The sequence below is a fragment of the Rhincodon typus genome, chromosome 22 (assembly GCF_021869965.1).
Source record: "Rhincodon typus isolate 14 chromosome 22, sRhiTyp1.1, whole genome shotgun sequence".
In the NCBI taxonomy this organism is placed as follows: Eukaryota; Metazoa; Chordata; class Chondrichthyes; order Orectolobiformes; family Rhincodontidae; genus Rhincodon; species Rhincodon typus.
In genome coordinates, this window is record NC_063353.1 from 2,889,797 (window position 1) to 2,902,099 (window position 12,303).

Genomic DNA, 12,303 nt, shown 5'->3' on the forward strand with positions numbered 1-12,303 from the left:
TCAAAATCTCCCCAGCCCCGGCCTCATCCCATGACTAACCTTCCCTCTCTTCCCCATCTCCTTGACCTGTCTGTCTTCTCTCCTACCTATCCGCTCCTCCTACCTCACTGACCAATCCCCCCCAACTTCCTACCTACAATCATCTTTACTTGCTTCATCTCCGCCTCCTTGACCTGTCCATCTTCTCTCCCACCTATCCGCTTCACCATCCACCTGCTATCACCGCCCCCCCCCCCCCATTTTTTTCAGAAACCCCCTTCCCCCCCCCTATTTCTGAAGAAGCGTCCTGACTCGAAATGTCAGCTTTCCTGCCCCTCTGATGCTGCCTGGCCTGCTGTGTTCATCCAGCTCTACACCTTGTTATCTCAGATTCTCCAGCATCGGCAGTTCCTGCTATCTCTGCAGGTTAGAAGGATTGCACATGCTGTAGTGTCCAGTGTAGGCTAGGTTGGTTAGCCATGGTAAATGTGGCGTTACAGGGACAGGGTAGGGGTCCTGGAAAAAGTGCTATTCAGAGTGTTGATTTAGACTCTGTGGGCCAACTGCCCACTTCCTGCATTGTAAGGATTCTGTGATGGCACAGTAATGTGTATCTGTCAGGGGCTGTTGGTTTTTCTCCTTGCTCCAAACTCCATTTCCATTTACTGACTCCACCCTTCTTCCTGGCTCAACTTTGCTCCTAACTCAGCTCATCTGCTTCTAAAAAACTTGATTCATGACTTCATTACCTCCAGGCTCAGTTATTACAATGTTCTGGCTGATCCCCTCATTCTATCTTCTGTAAACCTGAGGGCATGCCAAAGTCCCATTGCCTTAATTGGCAGAACCTCTCACATCTGGAATAGTAAACTGACGAAAAGTCAAAATCAACCTCACCATCTGCCTTCAAGTTTGAATTGTCCATTAAACTTCTGGTCTGATCACACATTGAAAGATTGGATGGGATACCTAGCAAACTATTCATCAAATGCTTGCCTGGAGCTCATCTGCTCTGTTGGCTTTTACTTTTTTTCTTTTTTCACTGCTTTTTTTCTTTCTTCTGCCTACTTATCTTTTGTGGAGAGCTCACTGGCTTCACTATGTCTGATGCGAGGTTTCTTCCTGCCACCAGTGGCAAAGGGAGTGGAGTCCGTGCTCCTCATGGTGATGGAGGAGGGAGGTGTGTTCCTGGCAGTGGCAGAGGCATGTGAGCTTGGGCCTAGTGCTCAGTAGCTTCAGCATCGGCTGCATTACTGAGATCGGCCCAGCATGGACTCATGGCAGCAACTGCTGGCCAACTGCTTCCTGCTGGCGTTGGTCTCTGCATCGGGGTGGAACAGCCCATGGCTAAGCATTTAACGAGGACCGTAGTCCTGAATTTTTAACTGATTTATTTATTTTTCCAGTTTATACCTAAGATTTTGTACCTAGGTACCTTTGTACTTAACATAGCAGCAGGAATGGTGACTTTTTACAATTTCCACTGTACTTGAGTACATGTGACAATAAAATCCAATTCTAATTCTATCAGTCTTACTACAGGGAACAGAGAAAGAAAGAATAGAAAATAATAGAATCAGAAAGAGGTACGGTAGCTATCTGAAATATCTAATAAATCTCCCCAGCCTGAAAGACTAGGTAAAGCAAATATCCAGCAGCTACACTGTTAAGTGTTTTTGATTTTCTCTGCCCCACTCCACCACTTTAAAGCCTGGCTACTTCAATCTTTATCATTTATTATGTTAAGGTGCTATATAAATGTATGTTGTTATTCCAGCCATATGTAGAAACTATTATATGTTCCAACCACATAACCCAGTTGTATGTAGAGATTGTGCTTGTGTACCCTACTAAAGGTTGCAACTTTTTAAAACTACTGTTACATTGGCAATGGACACATGCAATTACTGTGTTATTTGCTGTGCCGATATAAGAGATGTAATGTTGGCAGTACCAGTATAGAGTTATACATTATAAACTGTGACCGTATATTGTTCATGAATGCCAACTGTTTCAGGCAAAGTTATGCTGTTTGCATGGTCACAATTGTTTTGATGTAAATTTGTAAAACGTCATCACAGTGGGTTATAGTTTCCTGCCTTGTATATTGTAGCTACCCCCATGGTTCCTGCAATTTAACACAAGGTTTGAGTCACAAAGTGGGAGATAATGATTTGATTTGATTTTTTTTATTGACACATGTATCTTGTTACTAAATACAGTGAAGAACTGCAGATGCTGGCGTCAGAGATAACACAGTATGGCGCTGGAGAAACACAGCAGGCCAGGCAGCATCAGAGGAGCAGGAAAGTTGATGATTTGGGTCGGGACCGTTCTTCAGAAGACACTGCTGTGTTCCTCCAGCTCCATACTTATCGTCACAAAATACAGTGAAAGTGTTGTATAGTGTCACCACTCTCCAGCGCCATCTTAAAACACAGAAAAATGAACCAAAACGTAGAATATAAAGGGAGAGAAATAAAGAAAGTGTCCAATTTTACAGTCCTTCTTGTTAAGTGCTCCGTCATGATCCTGGAACATGCTTTAGTTAGGCCCCACTCGCAGCCTCCGATTGCCACATCCCGGAATATGCTCGGGCAGGGCCTATCACCAATGCTTCACTGAGGCGAGAGACTTTAAACAAGAGGAGAAAAAACAAAAAGAAAGAAAAGCAGACCAAAGTGAGTGAGCTGGGGAGTTCAAATGCAGTGCTGCTACTCTGCCGCCATCTTAATGATTTGGTTTGAATACCTTTTCAACAAAGTGACAAAACAACTCAGCAGTGTGTCAAGATATTGTCAATTAGAAGAGGAAAATCAGGAGGAGAGGCCTGTTTGTTCTAAAAAAGCAAGATTGATACAATGACTCTATACCTGACACCAGGAATGGCAAAAAGAGAATTCGTGTCACTAACAGGATCTGGTGACAGATGTACAAAATGAAATGTGCAGTTAGTTTCTGAACATTCAGCCCTGAGATCTTCAGTGCAGTTCCCAGTCTGATTGACAGATCATAAAACTCAGTAATTGCTTGCTAACGAGTATAATTGTCCGCCTAGGACATTCCATTCCATTGGTCCTTGGGTTGTGTGGGTCTTTATGTGGCTGAGCCCAATCCTAGACCCTTCCTAGCCTTTTCCCTGTGCAGGGTGAGCAGAGTGGATCCTGAAGAGGGCAGCTCAGTTGTGAGAGAGCTGCCAAAAGTCTCCCCTGTTTCTGTTCCAACAAATGAAAGGACTAAGTCGATTTCTACTGCCTAGGTGCAGGTTTGAAATTTGGAACTGCCAGATCGTGGAGTCCCTACAGTGTGGAAACAGGCCCTTTGGCCCAACTAGTTCACACCAACCCTCGGAGCATCCCACCCTGACCCATCCCCCTATAACCCACACATCCCTGAACACTATGGGCAATTTACCAAAGCCAATCCACCTAGCCTGCACATCTTTGGACTGTGGGAGGAAACTGGAGGAAACCCAAGCAGACACGGGGAGAATGTGCAAACTCCACACAGACAGTCACCTGAGGGTGGAATTGAAGTGGGCGCTGTGAGGCAGCAGTGCTAACCACTGAGCCACATGCCACCCCACGTGCTGATCTTACACATCATCTCATGCCAATCACCGTACGGCTTGTGTTCATGGCAGGAGTTAGACACTTTGCATGGGAGATATTAAGGACTTGATTTGGATTGCGTTTTGTCTGGTTCCTGCCCTCTGAACCTTACTGTACATGGATGACCCTGTCAGGAGTTGAGAACTTCCAATGGTATTGCTCTTAGCATCGAGGAAGCACTTGAACCTCTCCAACACAGCAAGGTGGTAATGTACATAAAAATGTATATAATGTATTAAAAAGTATATAATGTATAAAAGAAGTATTCATATATAAAATTTGTATATAATGTACGAAAATGTATTCATGTATAAAAATGTATATAATGTATAAAATTGTATAAACGTTAAAGAAACTAGACGTTAATATTCCGTTGTGAAGAGGTTAATTTCCGTATAAATTGATATTATTTGGGTGTCACAAGGGTATACCTTGTTGGAGTAGCAGCATAGACCATTCAGTCTGTGCCCCAGTCCAGTACAGTATAGTCCAGTCCAGGCGGCTCTGTCCTGTAGAACTGGAACTAAACACTGTGTGTCGTCCAGGCAACCGGCAGACGCCGAGCCCCGGCGGGAGAGTCGAGAACAAGGAGCCGGCTGCCAGCCGCAGGAGCCCGAGTACGAGCTGGAGCTGGAGCCGGGGCTGGGGTGGGAGGGTAGGGAGTGGGCACAAGGCCGTGAAAGTGGGGGGACAGCCTGGATCCTGACTGCTGGAGTGTGACCAGAAAAATCTGAGTGTCGGCGGCTGTCTCTAATATATGTGAGTCTGTAACTGTGTGTGTGTGTGTGTGAGAGCACCGTTAGTAAGGAGTTTGGGATCCTGCACTTTATCAATAGGGGCATCGTGTACAAAAGCAAAGAGGTTACGAAAAAACTGGTATCAGACAACACCGACAAGGGGCAAGGCTGCTTGCATGGACGCGATGGATCCAATGGCCTCATCCTATGATTCTGTGCTTAGCTGAACCTGGTCAGGAATGAGCGAGGGGCAGTAAAATGAGGCTGGAATATCTACCATGACTCACCATAGCTTTTATAACATTGTTCATGGACATTAACCAGAGTTTGTATTTACATACAATATTGCATTTAGGTCTGCACATTTCTCTCTCAGTTAGAGTTCTCTTTGGAATCTGCTACGATGCAGAACATTCTAGATCAAAAACTCATTTAAAGCCACAAATTTTACCTCCCCCGCCCCGCCCCCCTTGAAAGTCCAAGGCAGATTAACCTAATTGCTGTCCTTAACCATCAACAAGCTTGATCGTGATTTACCACTTCCTTTAAGGCTAAGGACAAGTGGTGGCATAGTGGTGACATCACTGGACTAAGAGTCCATAGTCCCAGCCCCTGGAAGATGGTGAAATTTGAATTTAACAAAAATCAGAAATTAAACCCTAACCTAATGGTGACCACATACGTACCTTTGTTAATTGTCATAAATAGCAGATCCTCTCACTGTCTTGTATAAGGTAGTGGATGCAAGAGGATTAACCCAAGAGCTAGGCTGAACCGTGACTACTCTGAGACATAACATTTGTGATGGAGCATAGCCAGTTCACATTGTAAAGCAGTTGTAATTGGGAATAGTCATGTCCTCTACTCCTGTTACCATCGTATAATGTAACCTTAAGTATTTACTTAAATGTATTAAACCTTGCCTTTTTATCTGAGGTAAGAGCCCCTTTGACTGAGACTTATTTATGGTTAAACATCATTTGTTGATGTGTCCAACTACTAAAAAGCCTCTAGACTAGCATGGGAGAAAGGATTGTGACAGCATGTCCACACATTACCTGGGTGTTAACACTATCATAAGTCTCCACAAGGAGATTTCCTTTTTAAACCTTAATCAGTGCCATTCCTGCTTTGATTATTCTTCTGTTATTTGAACTATAAAGACTTTCTTTTTTATTTCTCTTCTTTATTTTGAATCAACTCTGCAGTCGCTTGATTCTCTATTCAGGGTTCCCCAAGACTGGACAAATTCATGGGATCTACTAAAAATAACCATAGAATGTGTTGGATAGGGAAAGTTTTTCTTGTGATAACCCAGAGCCAATCAGGGTCTGCGATGTCTTGTCAATCAAGGATGCCAGCCCAATGAGAATGAGCCAAGGGAGGGAGAAACATGGAAGTCTCGTTAGCCTTGTATGCAATGCGTTGGAAACAGCAAAGGGGGTGATGGCATGGATTGGTTGGACTGAAGGGTCTGTTTCTGTACTCTATGACTGTATGATTCTATGACTATGGCAAAGGAAGGGTGGGGTTAGGGAACAGGAGATAAGGTGTGTGATTTAAGCCTTCACCACTTGTTTTGTAGAGAGATGATTTTGTGTATTAAATTGTTAGCCACATTGTTGATGTGTCCAAATTTCCTGAATGCTTTTGACTTCTCCTTCCTGTAACTTATACAGTGTGAAGTTTAAGGAGCTTTCAATGTAATAAGATGAATCCAGACATATTGTACAAGAATATTTGACTTATTGAGTCATTCAGCATGGAAAAGGGCCTTTGGCTCAACTCATGCATGCTGACCAGGTTTTCTACACTGAACTAGTCCTATTTGCCTGTGATTGGCCCCTATCTCTCTAAATCTTTCCTATCCATTTATCTGTCCAAATGCCTTTTAAATATTGTAATTGTGCTCACTTCTACCACTTCTTCTGGCAGCTTGTTCCTGTGTGAAAAAGTTGCCCCTCAGGTCCCTTTTAAATCTTGCCCCTCTCACCTTAAACCTATGCCCTCTTGTTTTGGACTCCCCCACCCTTGGAGCCACAGGAAGATATTAGACCAGAAAGCCAAAAGCTTAATCAAAGAAGCAGGTTTATAAGGTACACCTTAAAGGCAGAAGCAGAGGCAGAGAAGTTTAGGGAGAGAGTTCAGAGCTTGAGGCTCAGGCAGATGATGGTACAGCCATCTTTGTTGGATCAATTAAGATGTTCAAAAGGTCAAAATTAGAGCAGCTTAATAATCTCAGCATCGTTGGGGGCTGGAAGAGATTCCAGAGGTAAAGAAGGGTTAGGCATTAGAGGAATTTAAAAACAAGGATAAGAATTTTAAAATCTAGATGTTGCTTCATTCAGGACATCTGCTCTGGGCTACAGAAAAACAAACAGTGGGAGAGAATATCCAGAGGTTGTCTCCACACTGGTACAAACGATTTAAGCAGAACTCCCTCCCTAAACTTCTCCAACTTTGTTTCCTCCTTTAAGATGTAACTTAAACAGTTCCTTCTTTTGATGAAACTTTTGGAAGCTTTTCAATGTCCATCACCAAGAGTGGCCTTGCAGCAGCACTACTGACTGGTCGGGTCCTAAAGGACATAGTTGCTAGCCTGGGTCTATGACAAGTGGTGATGGAACCAACAAGATGGAAAAAACACACTTGACCTCATCCATACCAATCGGCTGGCTGCAGATGCATTTGTTCATGACAGTATCAGTAACGGTGACTACCACACAGTCCTGAAGGAGATGAAGCCCCACCTTCACATTGAGAATAACCTCCATCATGTTGTGTGGCACTATCACTGTGCTAAATGAGACAGCCTTCAAACTAATCTAACAACTCAAGACTGAGCATCCATAAAATGCTACGGACCATCAATAGCAGCAGAATTGTACTCAACCACAATCCACAACCTCATTGCCTGGTATATCCCCAACTCAACCATTAGCATCAAGCCAGAGTATCAAGCCTGGTTCAATGGAGAGTGCAGGAGGGCATGCCAGGAGCAGCACCAGGCATACCTGAAGATGAGGTGTCAACCTGATGAAGTGACCAAACAGGGCTATTTGCATGCCAAACAGTATAAGCAGCAAATGCTAGTCAGAGCTAAGTAATCCCATAACCAATGGATCAGATCTAAGCTCTGCAGTCCTGCCACATCAAGTCATGAATGGTGGTGGACAATTAAACAACTAAATGGAGGAGAGGTTCCACAAATATCCCCATCCTCAATGATGGAAGACCCCAGCATATTAGTGCAAAAGATAAGGCTGAACCATTCACAACAATCTTCAGTCAGAAGTGCCAAGTGGATGATCCATCGCGGCCTCCTCCAGTGGTTCCCATCATTCCAGTTACCAGTCTTCAGCCAATTCGATTCGTTCCACATAAAGTCAAGAAATGGTTGCAGGCACTGAATAAACCCAAGGCTATGGCCTTGAAAACATTCTGGCAATAATACTAAAGATCTCTGCTCCAGAATTTGCCACTCCCCTAGCCAAGCCATTCCAGTACAGCTATAATACTGGCATCTAGCCATCAATGTGGAAAATTGTCCAGTTGAGTCCTGTACATAAAAAGCCAACCCAGCCAATTACCACCCATCAGTCTACTCTCAATCATCAGTAAAGTGATGGTAGGTGCCATCAACAGTGCTATCCAGCAGCACCTGCTCATCAATAATCTACTGTGACGCCCAGTATGCATTCCTCCAGGGCCACTCAGCTCCTGACCTCATTATAGCCTTGCTTCAAATATAGACAAAAGATCTGAATTCCAGAGGTGAGGTGAGAGTGACAGCCCTTGACATCAAGGCCATATTTGACCAAATGTGGCATCAGGGAGCCCTAGTAAAACTGGAATCAATGGGTATCAGGAGCAAACTCTCCACTAGTTAGTGTCATACCTTTCACATAGGAAGGTAGTCGTAGATGTTGGCAGACAATTATCTCAGCTCAAGAACTTCTTTGCAGGAGTTTGTCAGGGTAGTGTCCTAGGTCCAACCATCTTCAGCTGCTTCTACAATGACTTTCCCTCCATCATCAAGTCAGAAGTGCGGATGTTCACTGATAATTGCATAATGTTCAAAACTATTCGTGACTCCTCAGACACTGAAGCAGTCCATGTCCAAATACAGCAAGACCAAGACCATATCCAGACTTGGAATGAAAGTGGCAAGTAACATTCACGCCACACAAATGCCAAGCAATGACCACCTCCAATAAGAGTCAATCTAACTTTGATATCCAATGGTGTAGCCATCACCAATTCCCCACAATCAACATCCTGAAGTTACCGTTGACCAGAAACTCAACTGACTCGCCACGTAAACACAGTGGCTACAAGAGCTGGTCAGAGGCCAGCAATACTGCAGCAAGTAACTTCACCTGCTGACTCCCCAAAGCCTGTCCGCCATTTACAAGTCACAAGTCAGGAGTGTGATGGAATACTCCCCACTTGTCTGGATGGGTGGAGCTCCAAAAACACTTGAGAAACTTGACATCATCAAAGACAAAGCTGCCCACTTGATTGGCCCCACATCCACAAAAATCCACGCCCTGAACCATCAACAGTCAGTAGCAGCAGTGAGTACTATCTACAAGATGCACTATTGAAACATGCCAAAGATCCTTAGATAGAATTTTCCAAACCTGCAACCACTTCCATCTAGAAGGACAGAATATTGAACCTCGATAATGAGTTCATAGAATTCTTTAAAGGTAGTTTCTTAGATGAGCACATTCTGGATTCAAGGAAAGAATAGTTTAGACTAGAAATGAAATGTTGTAAAGGCCACATTTGGAGTATTGTGCGCAGTTTTAGGCCCCATATCTCAGGAAGGATATACTGGCCCTGGAGTGGGTTCAGACGGGGTTCACAAGAATGGTCCCAGGAATGAGAAGCTTAACATATGAGGAACGTTTGAGGACTCTGGGACTATACTCATTGGAGTTTAGAAGGATGAGGGGGGATCTAATTGAAACTTACAGGATACTGATTGGCCTGGACAGAGTGGATGTTGGGAAGATGCTTTCATTGGTAGGAGAGACTAGGACCTGAGGGCACAGCCTTAGAGTAAAGGGAAGACCTTTTAGAACGGAGATAAGGAGAAACTTCTTCAGCCAAAGAGTGGTGAATCTATGGAATTCACTGCCACAAAAGGCTGTGGAGGCCAGGTCATTGAGTACATTTAAGACTGAGATAGATAGGTTCTTGATTATCAAGGGGATCAAGGGTTACGGGGAGAAAGCAGGAGAATGGGTTTGAGGAACTTAACAGCCATAATTAAATAGCGGAGCAGACTCGATGGGCAAAGTGGCCTAATTTCTGCTCCTATGTCTTATGGTCTTATGAACAAGATTAATTAATGAGCTCAAATAAAGGCACTTTAGGCAGCAGTGACCACAAAATGTATTGTATGTACACCCAGTTTGAAAGGAAGAAGTGTGGGACTATGACTAGTATTTTAAACTCAAATAATGATAAATATCTTGGCATAAAAGCTGGTCTAGCTTAAATGAACTGTGATACCAGGCTAGAGGTTAGATCAATAGAGAAACAGTGAAAGACATTTAATACTACACATTGCTCAGAATAAATAATATAGCGTCATAGAGCCATACTGTAATACAGCATAGAAACAGGCCCTTTGCCCCAAACTGGTCCATGCTGACCATGGTGCCCACTCAGCTCGTTCCAATTGCCCAAATTTGGTCCATATCCGTCTAAACCCTTCCCATCCATGTACCTATTCAAATGTTTTTTAGATATTGCTATTGTACCTGCCTCAACCACTTTCTTTGGCAGCCCATTCCATATACGCAGCACTCTCTGCGTGAAGAAGTTGCCCCTCAGGTCCTTCTTAAATCTTTCCCCTCTCGCCTTAAACCTATGCCCTCTAGTTTTCAATTCCCTATTCCTGGGAAAAAGATATATGCGTTCATTCTATCTATGCTCTTGTGATTTTATACACCTCAATAAGGTCACCCCTCAATCTCCTATGTTCCAAGGAATAAAGTCCTGTCCTGGCCAACTTCTCCCTATAACTCAGGCCTACTAGTCCTGGCAACATCCTCGTAAATCTTCTTTGCACACTTTCCGGTTTAACTATGTCTTTCCTATAACAGTGTGACCAAAACTGTACACAATACTCCAAGTGCGACCTCACCAATGACTTATACAACTGTAATATAACATCCCAACTCCTATACTCAATGCCTCGACCTTTGAAGGCCAGCATGCTAAATGCCTTCTTCACCACCCTGTCCACCTGTGACACCGCTTTCAATGAACTATGTACTTGTACTCCTAGGTCCCTCTGTTCCACAACACTCCTCAGGATCTTACCATTTACTATATAAGTCCTACCCTGGTTTGACTTTCCAAAGTGCAACACCTCACACTTATCTGTATTGAATTGCATTTGCCAATCCTCAGACCACTTCCCCATCTGATCAAGATCCCTCTGTAATTTTTGATAACCTTCTTCACTATCAACTATACCTCCTAATTTTGTATCATCCACAAACTTACTAATCATGCCTTGTACAGTCACATCCAGATCATTTCTGTAAATAGCAAATAACAAAGGACCCAGCACTGATCCCTGTGGCACACCACTAGTCACAGGCCTCCAGTCCGAGAAACAACCTTCAACCATCACCCTCTGCTTCTTACCATCAAGCCAGTTTTGAATCCAATTAGCTAGCTCTCCCTGGATCCCATGCAACCTAACTTCATGACAAGCCTGCCATGCGGGACCTTGTCAAAGACCTTACTAAAGTCCATATAGACAACATCCACTGCCTTACCCTCATCTATCCTTTTGGTCATCTCTTCAAAAAACTCTAAAAGATTTGTCAGATGTTACTTCCTGCGCACAAGAGAAAATCCTTTGGAGGAACCTACCATCCATAGTTAACTAAAGAAATTAGGAAAACATCAAACTTAAGGAAAAAGCATTATTGTGTTCAGCTCAGTCATAAAGAATGGCAGAAAATTACCAAATGGTTAGTAAGGATGAAGAAATTAGAGCGGGCACTCTCAACCTAGAGTATGAGAGGAAGCTAACTAGAAACATATAAAGGGATAGCCAGAGTTTTTTTTAACAGGTATTTAGAAAGGAAAAGTTTAAATAAAATTAGTGTCTAGAGAATGAGAACAGGGAGCTGTTAGTAGATAATAAGGAAATGGCAGGTGAAATGAGCAAATAGTTTGCTTTGTCTTCACTATAGAGGATATAAAAACATTTCAGTAATCAAAGTAAATCAGGGGATGGAAGGCAGAGAAGAGTTTGTCAAATTACAATAATGAGGGAAGTGGTACTGAGCACACTGAAGGAGCTGTGGGCTTGACAAGTTTCTGCATCTGGATGGACTTCATCCTAGGCCCTCTAAAGAGGTGGCTAATGAGGTAGTAGCTGCGTTGGTGTTAATTTTCCAAACTCTGTTAGTTTAGGAAAGGTCCATCAGACTGGAATGCAGCAAATATAACTTGTCTTTAAAAGAAGGGAGGGAGACAGAAAACAAGAACGTATAGGTTCATGAGCTTGATATCTGTTGTAGGGTTGGAGTTAGAATCAATCATTAGAGTGATTGCAGCTGGGCACTTGGAAATACCGAAGGTAATTGGGAAGAGTCAGCATGGTTTTGTGAAAGGAAAGTCATGTTTATCCAAATGATTGGAGTTCTTCTAATGAATAACATGTGTTTAGGATAAAGGGGAGTCGGTAGATGGACTGTGCTTTGATTTCCAGAAAGCATTTGACATGGTGTTACATCAAAGGTTATTGTACAAAATAGAAGCACATGATGTAGGGGTAACATATTAGCAAGGTTGGATTGTTAGCTGGCTGGCTGAAAACAAAGTATGTATAAATGGGTCTTTTTCTGATTGGCAGGATGTTGCAAAGAATCCTGTTTTTACACTTTATATCAATGACATAGATGATGGAAACAAAGATAGCTAAATTTGCAGATGACGGT

General features: G+C 43.1%; 1 protein-coding gene across 1 annotated transcript in view; it reads left to right on the forward strand.

The window, feature by feature from the left end:
* Window positions 1-4,256: 4,256 nt before the first annotated feature.
* LOC109937756 overlaps window positions 4,257-12,303 on the forward strand; it is a 57,993-nt gene continuing 49,946 nt past the window's right edge. The window contains exon 1 of the mRNA XM_048610504.1: window positions 4,257-4,349. The gene's annotated coding sequence lies outside the window, so the exon portion shown is untranslated. The remainder of the gene's footprint in view (window positions 4,350-12,303) is intronic.